Source organism: Columba livia, chromosome 3 (genome assembly GCF_036013475.1).
Source record: "Columba livia isolate bColLiv1 breed racing homer chromosome 3, bColLiv1.pat.W.v2, whole genome shotgun sequence".
Classification (NCBI taxonomy): domain Eukaryota; kingdom Metazoa; phylum Chordata; class Aves; order Columbiformes; family Columbidae; genus Columba; species Columba livia.
This window is the reverse complement of record NC_088604.1, coordinates 77,015,705-77,026,529: the sequence shown is the minus strand read 5'-3', so window position 1 is coordinate 77,026,529 and position 10,825 is coordinate 77,015,705. Positions and strand designations below refer to the sequence as shown.

Below are 10,825 nucleotides of genomic sequence, written 5' to 3'. Positions count from 1 at the left end.
CGGTGTCTCCCAGCTCAAACCAAGAGTCTATAAAAAGACAGTTTCTCAAGTTCAGCTGCAGTGCAAAAAGCCCTGTTCCTATAAGAAGGGACTAGCCGGGTGGCTCACAGCACTGATGCTCCTGCTAAGGTGCCTAGAAGATGGCAGCATGGCTATGCTACAGCCTTCTGCTCTGCTGTGGTCCCGGTGCAGTGACACTGAGGTGCTGCTGGTAATTTTGACAGTACTTTGGCCCACATGGATTTTCTTTGTTCAGCCCTAGAAAAATGAGTCTGAGAAATCTGCATGCACAGAAAGCTCTCCTTCCCACAGATACCAGAAGGCTGTGTTTTCCTCGTAATATTTTCTATTTTCCTTGCCTCCCTCTCTTGTTCCCATCGTATTTGCCCAGTAGGTCCTAACCAGAGGTTTACTGCAACATTCAGCAGAAACTGCCAGTGTCACTTTGTGACAGAAAATCCTGGCTGCTCCGCTGCCTGTGGAAAGCTTGGTTTGGTCTATCTCTACCTCAGCACAAATCACTTATTTGCTTTGCTTCTGCAGAGCCTGTACAGCTTCATTCTTTACCCTCCAAGTCACTCAGTGTACACTTAGCAGCAGGGATGAAAGAGGCTTCAGGAAATAGCATGCTGAGATGTGAGGCCTCCCAGGCCTCCAATCAACCCCCCTGAAGGGGAAAGGCCTAGGGCTAAAGACCAGATTCTAATTATAACAACAGATCTGCAAGTCATTCCCGATTATGTCAAGCTCTTCAATGAGGAATTAAACAAGTTATAAAATGGGTGCACTATCTTATTCTTCCCTCTAGCATTAGTAGTGTGGTGTTGTAAAAACATGCTGATATCTAAACAACATGTGAAGGGAACATTAAAGCGGCATGTGACTGACAGAGGAAAACAATATTAGCATGATAGACACATCCTTTCTTGCTCTGCAGGCATGATTTACTACTGAATTACACTAGGTTTAAGCTACAGTAACATCTCAGATTGCAGTGGGGATAATTCTTAAATGAACCCAACAAAACCTTTTGTTAAAAACCTTTTGTTAAAAGCCGATTGCTGGAATCTAGGAAACTGAAAAGAATACAATGTGAAGTAAAAGGAGATTTTGCACCTGAGAACAAGGATCACTGATTATGTTACCAGCAAGCATCATAAGTTGGTCAGTTTGCATCAGGACTGAGGAACTTTCCAGAACATAGGACTTTAAAGTGTACCTCAAACATAATTTTCATGTTCAGAATCAAAATTGCTGAGAAAAATAATAATATCACAATTAAAAAGTAAGAAAATCACAGTTGTCCCCTCCAGGCTGAGAGTTTATGAAACTCATAAAACTAGTACCACAGAGGTGAAATTGGACAGGTTGTAATTGCATGAGCACAGTTTGAGCCCTGCAGTCTTGATAGTTGGTCCTCCAGAAGCCTTCTCTAGCACTTCCACATCTGCAGATCTCGGTGTGCAGCTCTTTAGGTTAACGATACATGGGTGATACCTCCCTCCCTCCAGCCTGCTTCCTTCAGCACCTTCTCCATATGCAGTCATTTCCATCTGTGCAAAGTGGGTGGCATTTTACACTTCCCTTTCTCTTCAGTCAGGTGTAAATGGGTTGCAAGAGGTGCAAAACAGAGTCTATCTGGGGGAAAGAATAAGAAAAATAGACTGTGAGAAGGTTATTTCTATGAAATCTGCCTCTTGCCTCTAGCACTGTAGCTGGAATATGACTGAGAAAATGTCATAACAATGTTCCTACTAGTTCAATATATGTTTGAATAGTACCTAGAACAGTAGAATAGTAATAAATAATATTTGTTATACTACAGCCAAAAGAAGCCCTGAATGTGATTTGTAAAGTGATATTAAAGAGATTCAGAAAGGCAGAGAATTCAGGCTGAGGAAAACGTCTCACACATGAGCAAACAACAGAGCACAGGATTACAATGGAAAAAAAGGCAACACTTTAGCAACAGTAGCAACAGCAAACTGCAAAATACAGAGCACTTTGCATTAGATACATCAAATTTTGCAGTTAAGCTCTCTTATCAACTGTCAATTGAAAGGTTTAGTCACCTCTGCTCAAATACTCATTTCACATAATCTTCCCTCTCAGGCACTTTTTACCATGCAAAGTATTTCACAGCGCTGTGCAACAGGCTACGTATGAGTTTGCAGTGACTTTTTTCTTTTGGCAGTGCAGAATGTCTGAAAAGACCATTAAGTTGCTTCTTTTTAGTCTCTTAGGTGGGAGCAGACAAACTGCGACAACACGTTATCTGTTGTTAACGGCAGGATACTGAGTGTTACTTTACTTGCACGCCTGAGCGGCTGTGATATCCAGGGGCCTGTGTATACACACATACATACTGTGTCTTCTGCAGATCCACTCACATCAGCTGGGTCTTTCCAGACCACAGAATGCCCAAGTCAGAAGCTGGCCTGTTGGGGCTGTGACATCCTCCAACATCATCTGCTCTCTGTCCACCTGGTACGGGGTGGACACATGTGGGTAATTCTTCCTTCTGCTTCCCTTTTCCTATGGCCAAAAGAAATGCCTAATGGTTCTCCACAGCATCAAGGTTCAGAGATGCTTTTGGCTTCATATAGGGGCAGATTCTTACAACTTCTAGGGTGTCTTTAAAACATTTCTTAGCCATGCAAGAGGTTGCAATGGATTAGGAGTTACTTGGGGGTGAAGCAGCCTGCTAAAACAGCTTAATCTAACTGAAACCTGCCCCTAGCTGCCCTTCCTTCCCAGGAGACCCACAGGGATTATGGGGTAGATTCAGTATTTTGTCAATGAATTCCTCCCTGGAGGCAGCTTAGGCAAGGGGCTTCTGTGTGCATATAAGCACAGCAAAATATGCAGTGTCAGGTCTCCCATGCCTGCAGGGACGGACCCTCCTGCACATGAGTGGCGTGTGTCATGGGTGACACAATGGGGGAGGTGCCTAGGCACACACCTTCCTGCCCAAAATAGGTCATTCGCCCAGCTGGGAACACTGCTAACCTCTGCAATCTTTATTTTCACAGGAGGTGAAAAAGAAAAATAATAAGGCACTTATCTGCAGAGAAAATACAGAACCAGATTTATCTTTCAGGTTTGCATTGGCATATAAGGCCAGAAGGGACTACCAGACAGGCTGTTCAGTCTGACACCTTGCATATATATCACAGGTCATTTAATTTTAACCACTTTTCCCTTCACTGAATCCAAGATATTGTGTATTCGAAAGGTAGTTCAGTCTTGATCTGGAGCCATCAAAACATGGAGAATCCATCACATTCATCAATCATCTTCTCTTTTAAAAATGTGAGCCTTCTGTCAGGTCCATTGATTTGGCTTTACTTTGCAGCCATTGTTTCTCATTTTGTCTTTCTTTGCCAAGGTAAGTAACCCTTTAGGGTCTGCCATTTTATCCATATGAAGTTACTTAGGAATTTTAATTCAGGCATCATTCCATCTCCTTTCTGACAAGCTATCTGCCAAGTGTCTCTCTGCAAGGCATTTCCTCTGGACAACGAATCATTTTGTAACTGCTTTCTCCACACTCTAATTTTTTCAACATGAATTTTAAAGCATGCACACTAAAAGTATACACTTTTCTGTTCCGGTTTCCCACATGTTGAGAGGCACGAATTACACTCCCCTCCTTTGTTCTTATCAGCCGAATCACACATCAGCTTTTCCATTATTTCACTCCAGACTGATGTCAGGCTAATTGGCATGGAGAAACCCAACTCATCTGCTCCCCTTTTTGGAATTACTGGCATAAAATTAGCCTTTGCCCAGTTTCCTGGGGGACTTCCAGCACCTGGGAAGTGCTCAGCATTAGTACAGTGGGCAGCCAGGCCCTTTACAGCCCTGGCCCATAACTTCTCTGGAGGCATCACAGGTCAGGCATGACAGCAGTGTCCCTGCCATCAGGCTGTCCCGTTCCCCCCAGTTTTGGCTGCCAAAATCAGCCCCAGTTGAGAGGTGCGCCTGGAATCTGGCTTCCCATGCAGGCCGTGTTGGTGAGGCCTCTCTAAATTTCATGGGAAAGCAATGTAGAGCTGCATTAGCCCGGCTTGGGAGAGCATCGCAGATGCCTCCTTGGCAACACCCAAACAAGTTTCTTAATTTCCACTGGAGCGAGTTAAAAATGGTTCTGTAGATCCCTGGTAGATGAAGGTGTTTATTTTTAGCTTGGATGACCAAGCCTCAGTGGTCAAGATGCCTTAGCCAAGCTTTCTGAAACTGGGGAACTTCAGGCTTGAGGGTTTTATTCAAAGTCATCTCTGGCTCTCACCATTTCAAGCAATTTCTGTTCAGTCATTCCTGCGAGGAAAGGCCAGGGCAGCTATGTGCTATTTCAGAAATAAACCTGCCATTACCACAACATGTGATGGGCAAGTCCTGAGGCCACAGGCTTTGTTATGAAATCAGAAATTAAGTAGGCAAATTTTAGATAAAATTTAAGAAAAAAAAAGTACAAAAAATGTCCACAGCAACAAATGATGCATTCCTTATTTGTAAACGCAGCATTGCTGAAGACTCACAGAGAAGATTCTGTTTCAGCATGATTTTTTTTAATCACGCTTTGAATTAATTAACCTAATTAGTCACTATGGGGGGGATAACTTGGACTGATTTTATGGAGCCTTTTGTTGTGCTGGTTCAGGTCTTAGAGCTTGATTTAAATGTGGCTGGAGGGGCTTATTAACAAGAGTGATTAATGCTGCATAAAATTGATTACAACCTGATTTTAGCTGCAAAACCACGTTTCTGCTCACTTTTGTCATGAGTAACTGCGGTCACCTCAGACCAAAAGGCATTTGGCATATGATTGAACAGCAGTGATGGCACCAGCAGCCACAGCCCTCGCCGTTTAGATGGCAAAATGCAGCCTGGCTCACATTGCTGAAGAGTCTCAAGCCAGATCGGAATGACTGTGAGGGCACAACGCTTAACTTTCAAGTGGAGGTAGAAAAATCCAGTAAATCCTCTTTAGCAAACGAGAACTCAGTGTGTGGTTGTTATTCAGTCGACTTCTCTGCTTAAGCATCTGCCTGCCTTTCATGTCTGTTTTTTTACAACAGTAAACACAGAAAGAGCCTAGCCTTGAAAATTCCTACTCCTAACCTTCCTTATAAATAAAGTCAAAAGAATTTCAAACGCTGGCAGGCTGCTGAGCTGTCAGGTGTGTATAAGTGTATGCAAAATGCATGTATATACGTGTGCAATGCTTAGAAATAATGGGACATATCCTGACATGGGAAGCCACAATGAGTAGTACCTGAGCCTACAATGGACCCGAGGCAATGGACCTATTTCAGAAATAAGTGGATATGCAAAGTGTCTGGCGCTCTGCATTGATCTTTTAGATGACTTATATTTTTCTGTTTGATAATAGTACCATCAAAATACAATAAAAATCTAATTTTAATTGTATGGCCTGGATGTTGTTAAATAAATCAGATGTGAAGTTCCTAAACAAGATATCCTTGAGGTTTGGCTTTGAAAAAGGAGGAAGACATTTCACACAGCCAATGACATCTAATTTTTTCAAAGGCTTAGCTCGACATTTCCAAGAAAAACAGTTATTTTCTGATGAAAGGCTGCACAGAAAGAAATGTCATGTGGAAAGGAGGAGTTTGCATTTGTTTGAGGTTTATTTTCATAAAAAGGAAGAAGTGAAAGGAAAAGAAAAATCAAACTTAAAATTTAACAAAGATGTAGCACGTCTCCATAATGTCTAGCATGAAATTACCACAAAAACTGTATTAATTCATGTCCCTGAAATCAGCTCCTGCAGCCAATAAGGTTATCCTCCTTTTCCAATAAATTATTTGTATGCCTGCAACTTTCTGGTCTAGTCAACAAGGGGGTTTATTTGTTTCTTTCTTCTTCTTATGCTAGTTCAAAACAATGGGCCTTGCCACCACACAACCTGAAGACAAAGTATCAGGAAAAGCACCAGCCTTCTGTGTTGGTAGAGCTTCAGCCCACAAGCCTGACACTAACTACATGCAAGAAAGTGAGTGAGGAGACTGCAAGCTTGCAAGACAACGGGCTCGTGTCGGCAGTCCACCACAGTGTGCTGAGGCCTGGATATCTGTCTGTAGCTGGGGGACACTCGCCCAGAGGCTGCCACCTTGCCCGTGACTTGGAAGGGAAAGTGCACACATGTGTGGGGTGCACCAGCATCCCAGGTGTGTGCGGGGTGTGCACAACTGGGTCTCGCATGTTGATGCCAACAGGAACCTGTGTGTTTATTTGTATGGGTGGAGAAGGAGGAAGAGCAGAAAGGATCAGCTCCCCAGGCACTTGTCAAGACATCCACGAGTGCTATGTGCTGTCTGCATTTCTTGTTGGATCAATTAGAGCCAGGGCTGGAGGAATATTATTTGCCAAATACATTATTTAGCAAAAGTTGGTCTTCTTTACTGAATATGCTATTTGACTAATCATTTCTGCAGTAGCCTACCAGCTCTAGCACCATTCAAATACTGTTAATTGAATAAATTATAAGATGAAGAAAGACAAAATGCATTGAATAATTTATTCAAAGAAAGATTGCTTCCAGTATTTGGTTAGCTCTAATTAGAATCTCTTTTCAGCTAGATTACACACATACGTGCATGTGCTCGGGCGTACAAGCTCACAGGCACATATGCACACATGCAGCAAGCCAGATTTGGGATGTACAGCAGATTAGCACTGCTTTACTTCAGTGATTTTATGCTTGAGGCACACTGGCACAGACAAGATCAGAACAAAACCTCATAAATAGAGTGAAAGAGCAAGTCCAAGTCAGAAATTTTGGATCTGAAACTGAATGTGGTTATTTGCAAGCATGGACTTTCTTGTTTCACACTTGTGTACAGAGAGTGAAGGAGAATTAGAGGGAGGGATAGCAGGTATTTTGTAGCAAGAGAATAAAAGGTCACGGTAGCATGATTTCAGGACTGCTGGGGTAGAGCACAGTCCCTAGCCATCAAGAGGCCCAGATCATGTTCATACACTGCAGAACAGCTTTTCTCCTCCAACCCACTTGGGTTATCAGCCAGCCCTCTTCAGTCATCCCGTTTCAACTGCAGTTTTCTTACCTTTAGGACAGGTTACACATAAGTTCCAAGGGCAAGAAGCAGCTTCGCTGACCACTGTGAGCTGCTAGACAAAGACGTACTGGCATCTTGTGTTGGTTACCTGATTTTTCACAGCCAATTTGGGGGCAGGTATTTCAGGTAAAGTGTCAGCTTTAATTCACAGCCCCTTCAAAGCTACTTTCATATGGAGCCACATAAGCTCTCCAAGTCTGGTACCTCCAGGTCAGGGGTGAGGGCAGCAGAAAGATTTTACTGACAGTGCAGCTGTTTGCACCATATCCAACCATGTGGATAAACAAAGGGCTATAATTTTGCCAAGATAACCTTTGCGATAACCTTACAAATACTGACATAAACCATATGCACTGCCCAGTCCCAGAAAGGCAAAGACAAACCTTACATAAACTCCCCAACCTTACAAAATTTACAGGTCACATTTCCACGAACATTCATAATGGAGAGGGATCCTACTTTCAGGCCTAGGTTTTAAACTCCCTGCAGCACAAGGAGTAGAAGGTCATCTCCAATAACAGGATGTGTATGAAATGATAAAAGTAGCCAAAGCACACTAGAAGGCATTGTGCACCTCAAAGAAAAAAGTGCTCCTCAACTGTTTGTTGTCTGCATCTTTTATTTAGATAGCTGGACAAGATAAATGAGACAGATATGCAAGCAAATCAAAATGCGATGATAAAACAGAAACCTCTAATTGGTCATCTTGAAGGACAAAGCTGCATCTTCTGTGATTAATTTGCCCCCAATTATTTTTTTTCCTGGTTCTATTTTTGTAGAGCTCCCAGAGCTGCCCTAATGGCAGAGAAAAAGATAATGGAGATAATTGGGAACATCCTGAATAACCTAATTCCAGTGTCCCTACGGTATGACTAGACACCTAAAGGATATCTCCAGAACTATGTCGGCCAGCATGAAAGTCCATGTCAAAGGCATCAGAGTGAGGTCACTGTTTAAAAGCTTGTTGGCACTTTCAGTTAATAAAAGCCACTTGCAAAGTATTTGCTTTTATGTCTGACAGGTTTCTCTTTCTGCCCTTTATATATGATGTGTTACCATGAATGGAGTTCATCCACTGTTCAATCATCCCGTCTGTTCGTGACACATAGATAGCACATCATTTTGTAAGTAGGACCCAGGATTCAGAGAACATTAGCGTTCAGAGGCAGGACTCAGGAGTGGAAAGACGACACCACAGTCAGGCATCTTGCTTAGGAGTCTGCATAGGAGCCTTCTGCTCCCCCTCCAGCCCAGGTAACTTTGCTGCACAGGTGTGTGAACACAGCCGGAGCATGCAAGTGAGTGCCAGGGCGGTTGGGGGATGCAGCTGGAGCATCTCACATCAGAGAGCAGGCACAGTGGTGTGGGCAGCCACGGCCATGGGGAAGTGGGCTGTGAGCATCCCATAGTTATCAACTGCTGCATATTCAGAACTGCTTCATCTCAGTGCCTCCTTGGAAAACAAACAATATTTCAATTCACTTGGTGCTTTCAGGAAGAACACATTGACACAGCTGTGAAATGCCTAGATCCACTATGATGTGGGTACTTATCAGTAAATAAGAGCAATCTGAGATGACAAATGGTTGACCCAGGCTGTATTCAAAACATTGTCCTAGCTGTCTCATGGGAGTCCTCAGTTCTGAAAACTGGCACTAATACATTAGTGGAAACAGGGTTCACCTTAAATTCCCCATCCAAAAAGCAAATACCAAAGTCACAGGCTGTTATCATCTTCAGTACCTGCAGGAGTTGGCAAAACAAACATGTTCAGCAAAAGTAGGGTCAGAAAGGACTTTTTCTCCCAGTACTTACTGCATCTTCTGGCTAGTGTCCTCTCACAGCACTGAGCAGGGATGATGATGTGTCAGCTCCAGGGGAAGATATCCCCTCTTGTCGCATTTTCCTGACCTTGCCAGGGGCCAGCATGGTGCCTGCCCCCCTCCTCTGATAACTGTTTTTAATGCTACATATGTGCACATGTATTTCAGTATGTAACTGTGCAGAGTGCCAAGTCAGGTCAGAGTTTGACATTTGATTATTTTGCCATAAAGCAAGAGTTCTGAAAATTTCAGGCTTGAATAAATAATCACTGCCCCTTTTTTAAGGAATTTATTTACAAGAGCATCAAAATGAAAGTGACAGCAGTGGCACCAAGTAAATTACCACTGCCTAATTGGGCCCAAAGAGCATTTGAGGCCTGAAATGTCCGTTCATGTAGACTGACAGAGAAAAGCATACTAGACACATGCACATTGACTTGACCAGTCCTTAAATTTCTTATCTTTCTGCTAGTCACTGAAGCACAAAAAAGTGCTATATTCTTCCCTGCTTCTGTTCCCATGTTCAGAGGCTCGTAAGATTTGCAGCTGGAGATCTTTATTCATTGTTAGACTTGAAAACAAATTTCTTTGCTGAGCTTGTTCCATTCCTTTTCTCACCCTCATCCAGCAACACAGAGCCAGCCCAGTAGTTCTGCCGCTCTGTGTCTCCTAGGCAATCCTGCTCAGTGCTGACCAACTTCTTGTAAAAAGAGCTGCAAAAATGCCAAGTACTGGCTGCTGCACTTAAAAATACACCTTGTTCCTTCACACTGAGAACCCGGAATTTCACAGAGGAGCTTTCACATCCTTGCACCACTGTTCTTCAAAAGTGTCCAGCACAGGCACAGCTTGTTGTTACAGTGTTGTTGGTTGTAAAACAAAATAAAAATCCTTAAATTATTTCACTAGAAACAAAACAATCTTCAACTGGGAGGTGCTCGCCAGAAAATTGTTTGATCTGGGCTATTATCCAAACAGAAATTTCCATGGTTTCGAGGTTGTAAGCCACGCAGCATTTTAGATCACTGGGACTGAATAACTGCTTGAAAATAAACTTTTTCCAAGTTAAAGGTTGATGGTTCTGCACGTCTTAGAGGATTTGATTCTAATTTTGTTGTGTTGGTTTGTTTTTTTTTTTTTTTGGGGGGGGCGTCGTTTTTTGGTTGTTTTTGTTTCGGGGGATGGGGGGGTGTTTGTTTGTTGTTTTATTTTTGCTTTAATAAAGAGATAAGTGGGGATGGATCCCCAAATAACCCCAATGTGCAAAGGTCTGAGGCTGCTCCATAAGCACAGTATGAGTTCGGGAGCCAGACAGGAGGAATTGATTGCGATGGCTCAGCTAGATCAGCCCCAGGCAGAGAATCAGAGCCGTGGGTCGGAGACCAAGGCTTGGCCTTACCAGGTTGGCAAAGTGTACAACAACATTCATGTGAATGTCCCCCACCCTCTTTATCCATTCTTACCTAAAGACAGATGCCTAATTTTCACAAGAAAGACTTCAAAATAAAAGGTGTGCATTAAAAATGTGGGGAAGGAAAAATAACATCCTAGCCTCTGTATGGAATAAGAATACGAGTTCAAAGATCATGAGGATGTAGAAGCAACACAACTTATTCTACAGGTTTCAAAACAAGGGGCATGCCAGGTTCCAATGTTTAAAAAAGCCCTGTGACTGAATTACGTGAAAAAAAGTTCAATCACAGCAGAAAACTGAGTTGGGCTAGTGCAGAAGCTGTCACTTCTAAAGATGTAGAAAGCTGCAAGATCAGATTTGTCACCAGAAGTCAAACTGGTGAAGTTTACCTTGCTTGCCAGCAAAAAAATTAGTATTAAGCATAATTCCAAAAAGAAGCTTTAAAGAAATGCATAATCCTCTTTCTATGGAGCTTTATTTCAGAA

At 42.8% G+C, this 10,825-nt stretch overlaps 1 long non-coding RNA gene across 1 annotated transcript; it reads right to left on the bottom strand.

The window, feature by feature from the left end:
- Nucleotides 1-1,207: 1,207 nt before the first annotated feature.
- Nucleotides 1,208-10,338, bottom strand: LOC110363450 (uncharacterized). Its single transcript, XR_002421548.2, has 2 exons — nucleotides 8,919-10,338; nucleotides 1,208-1,638 (listed from the first exon to the last, which is right to left on the bottom strand). It is a non-coding gene; the product is annotated as an uncharacterized LOC110363450 (long non-coding RNA).
- Nucleotides 10,339-10,825: the final 487 nt, after the last annotated feature.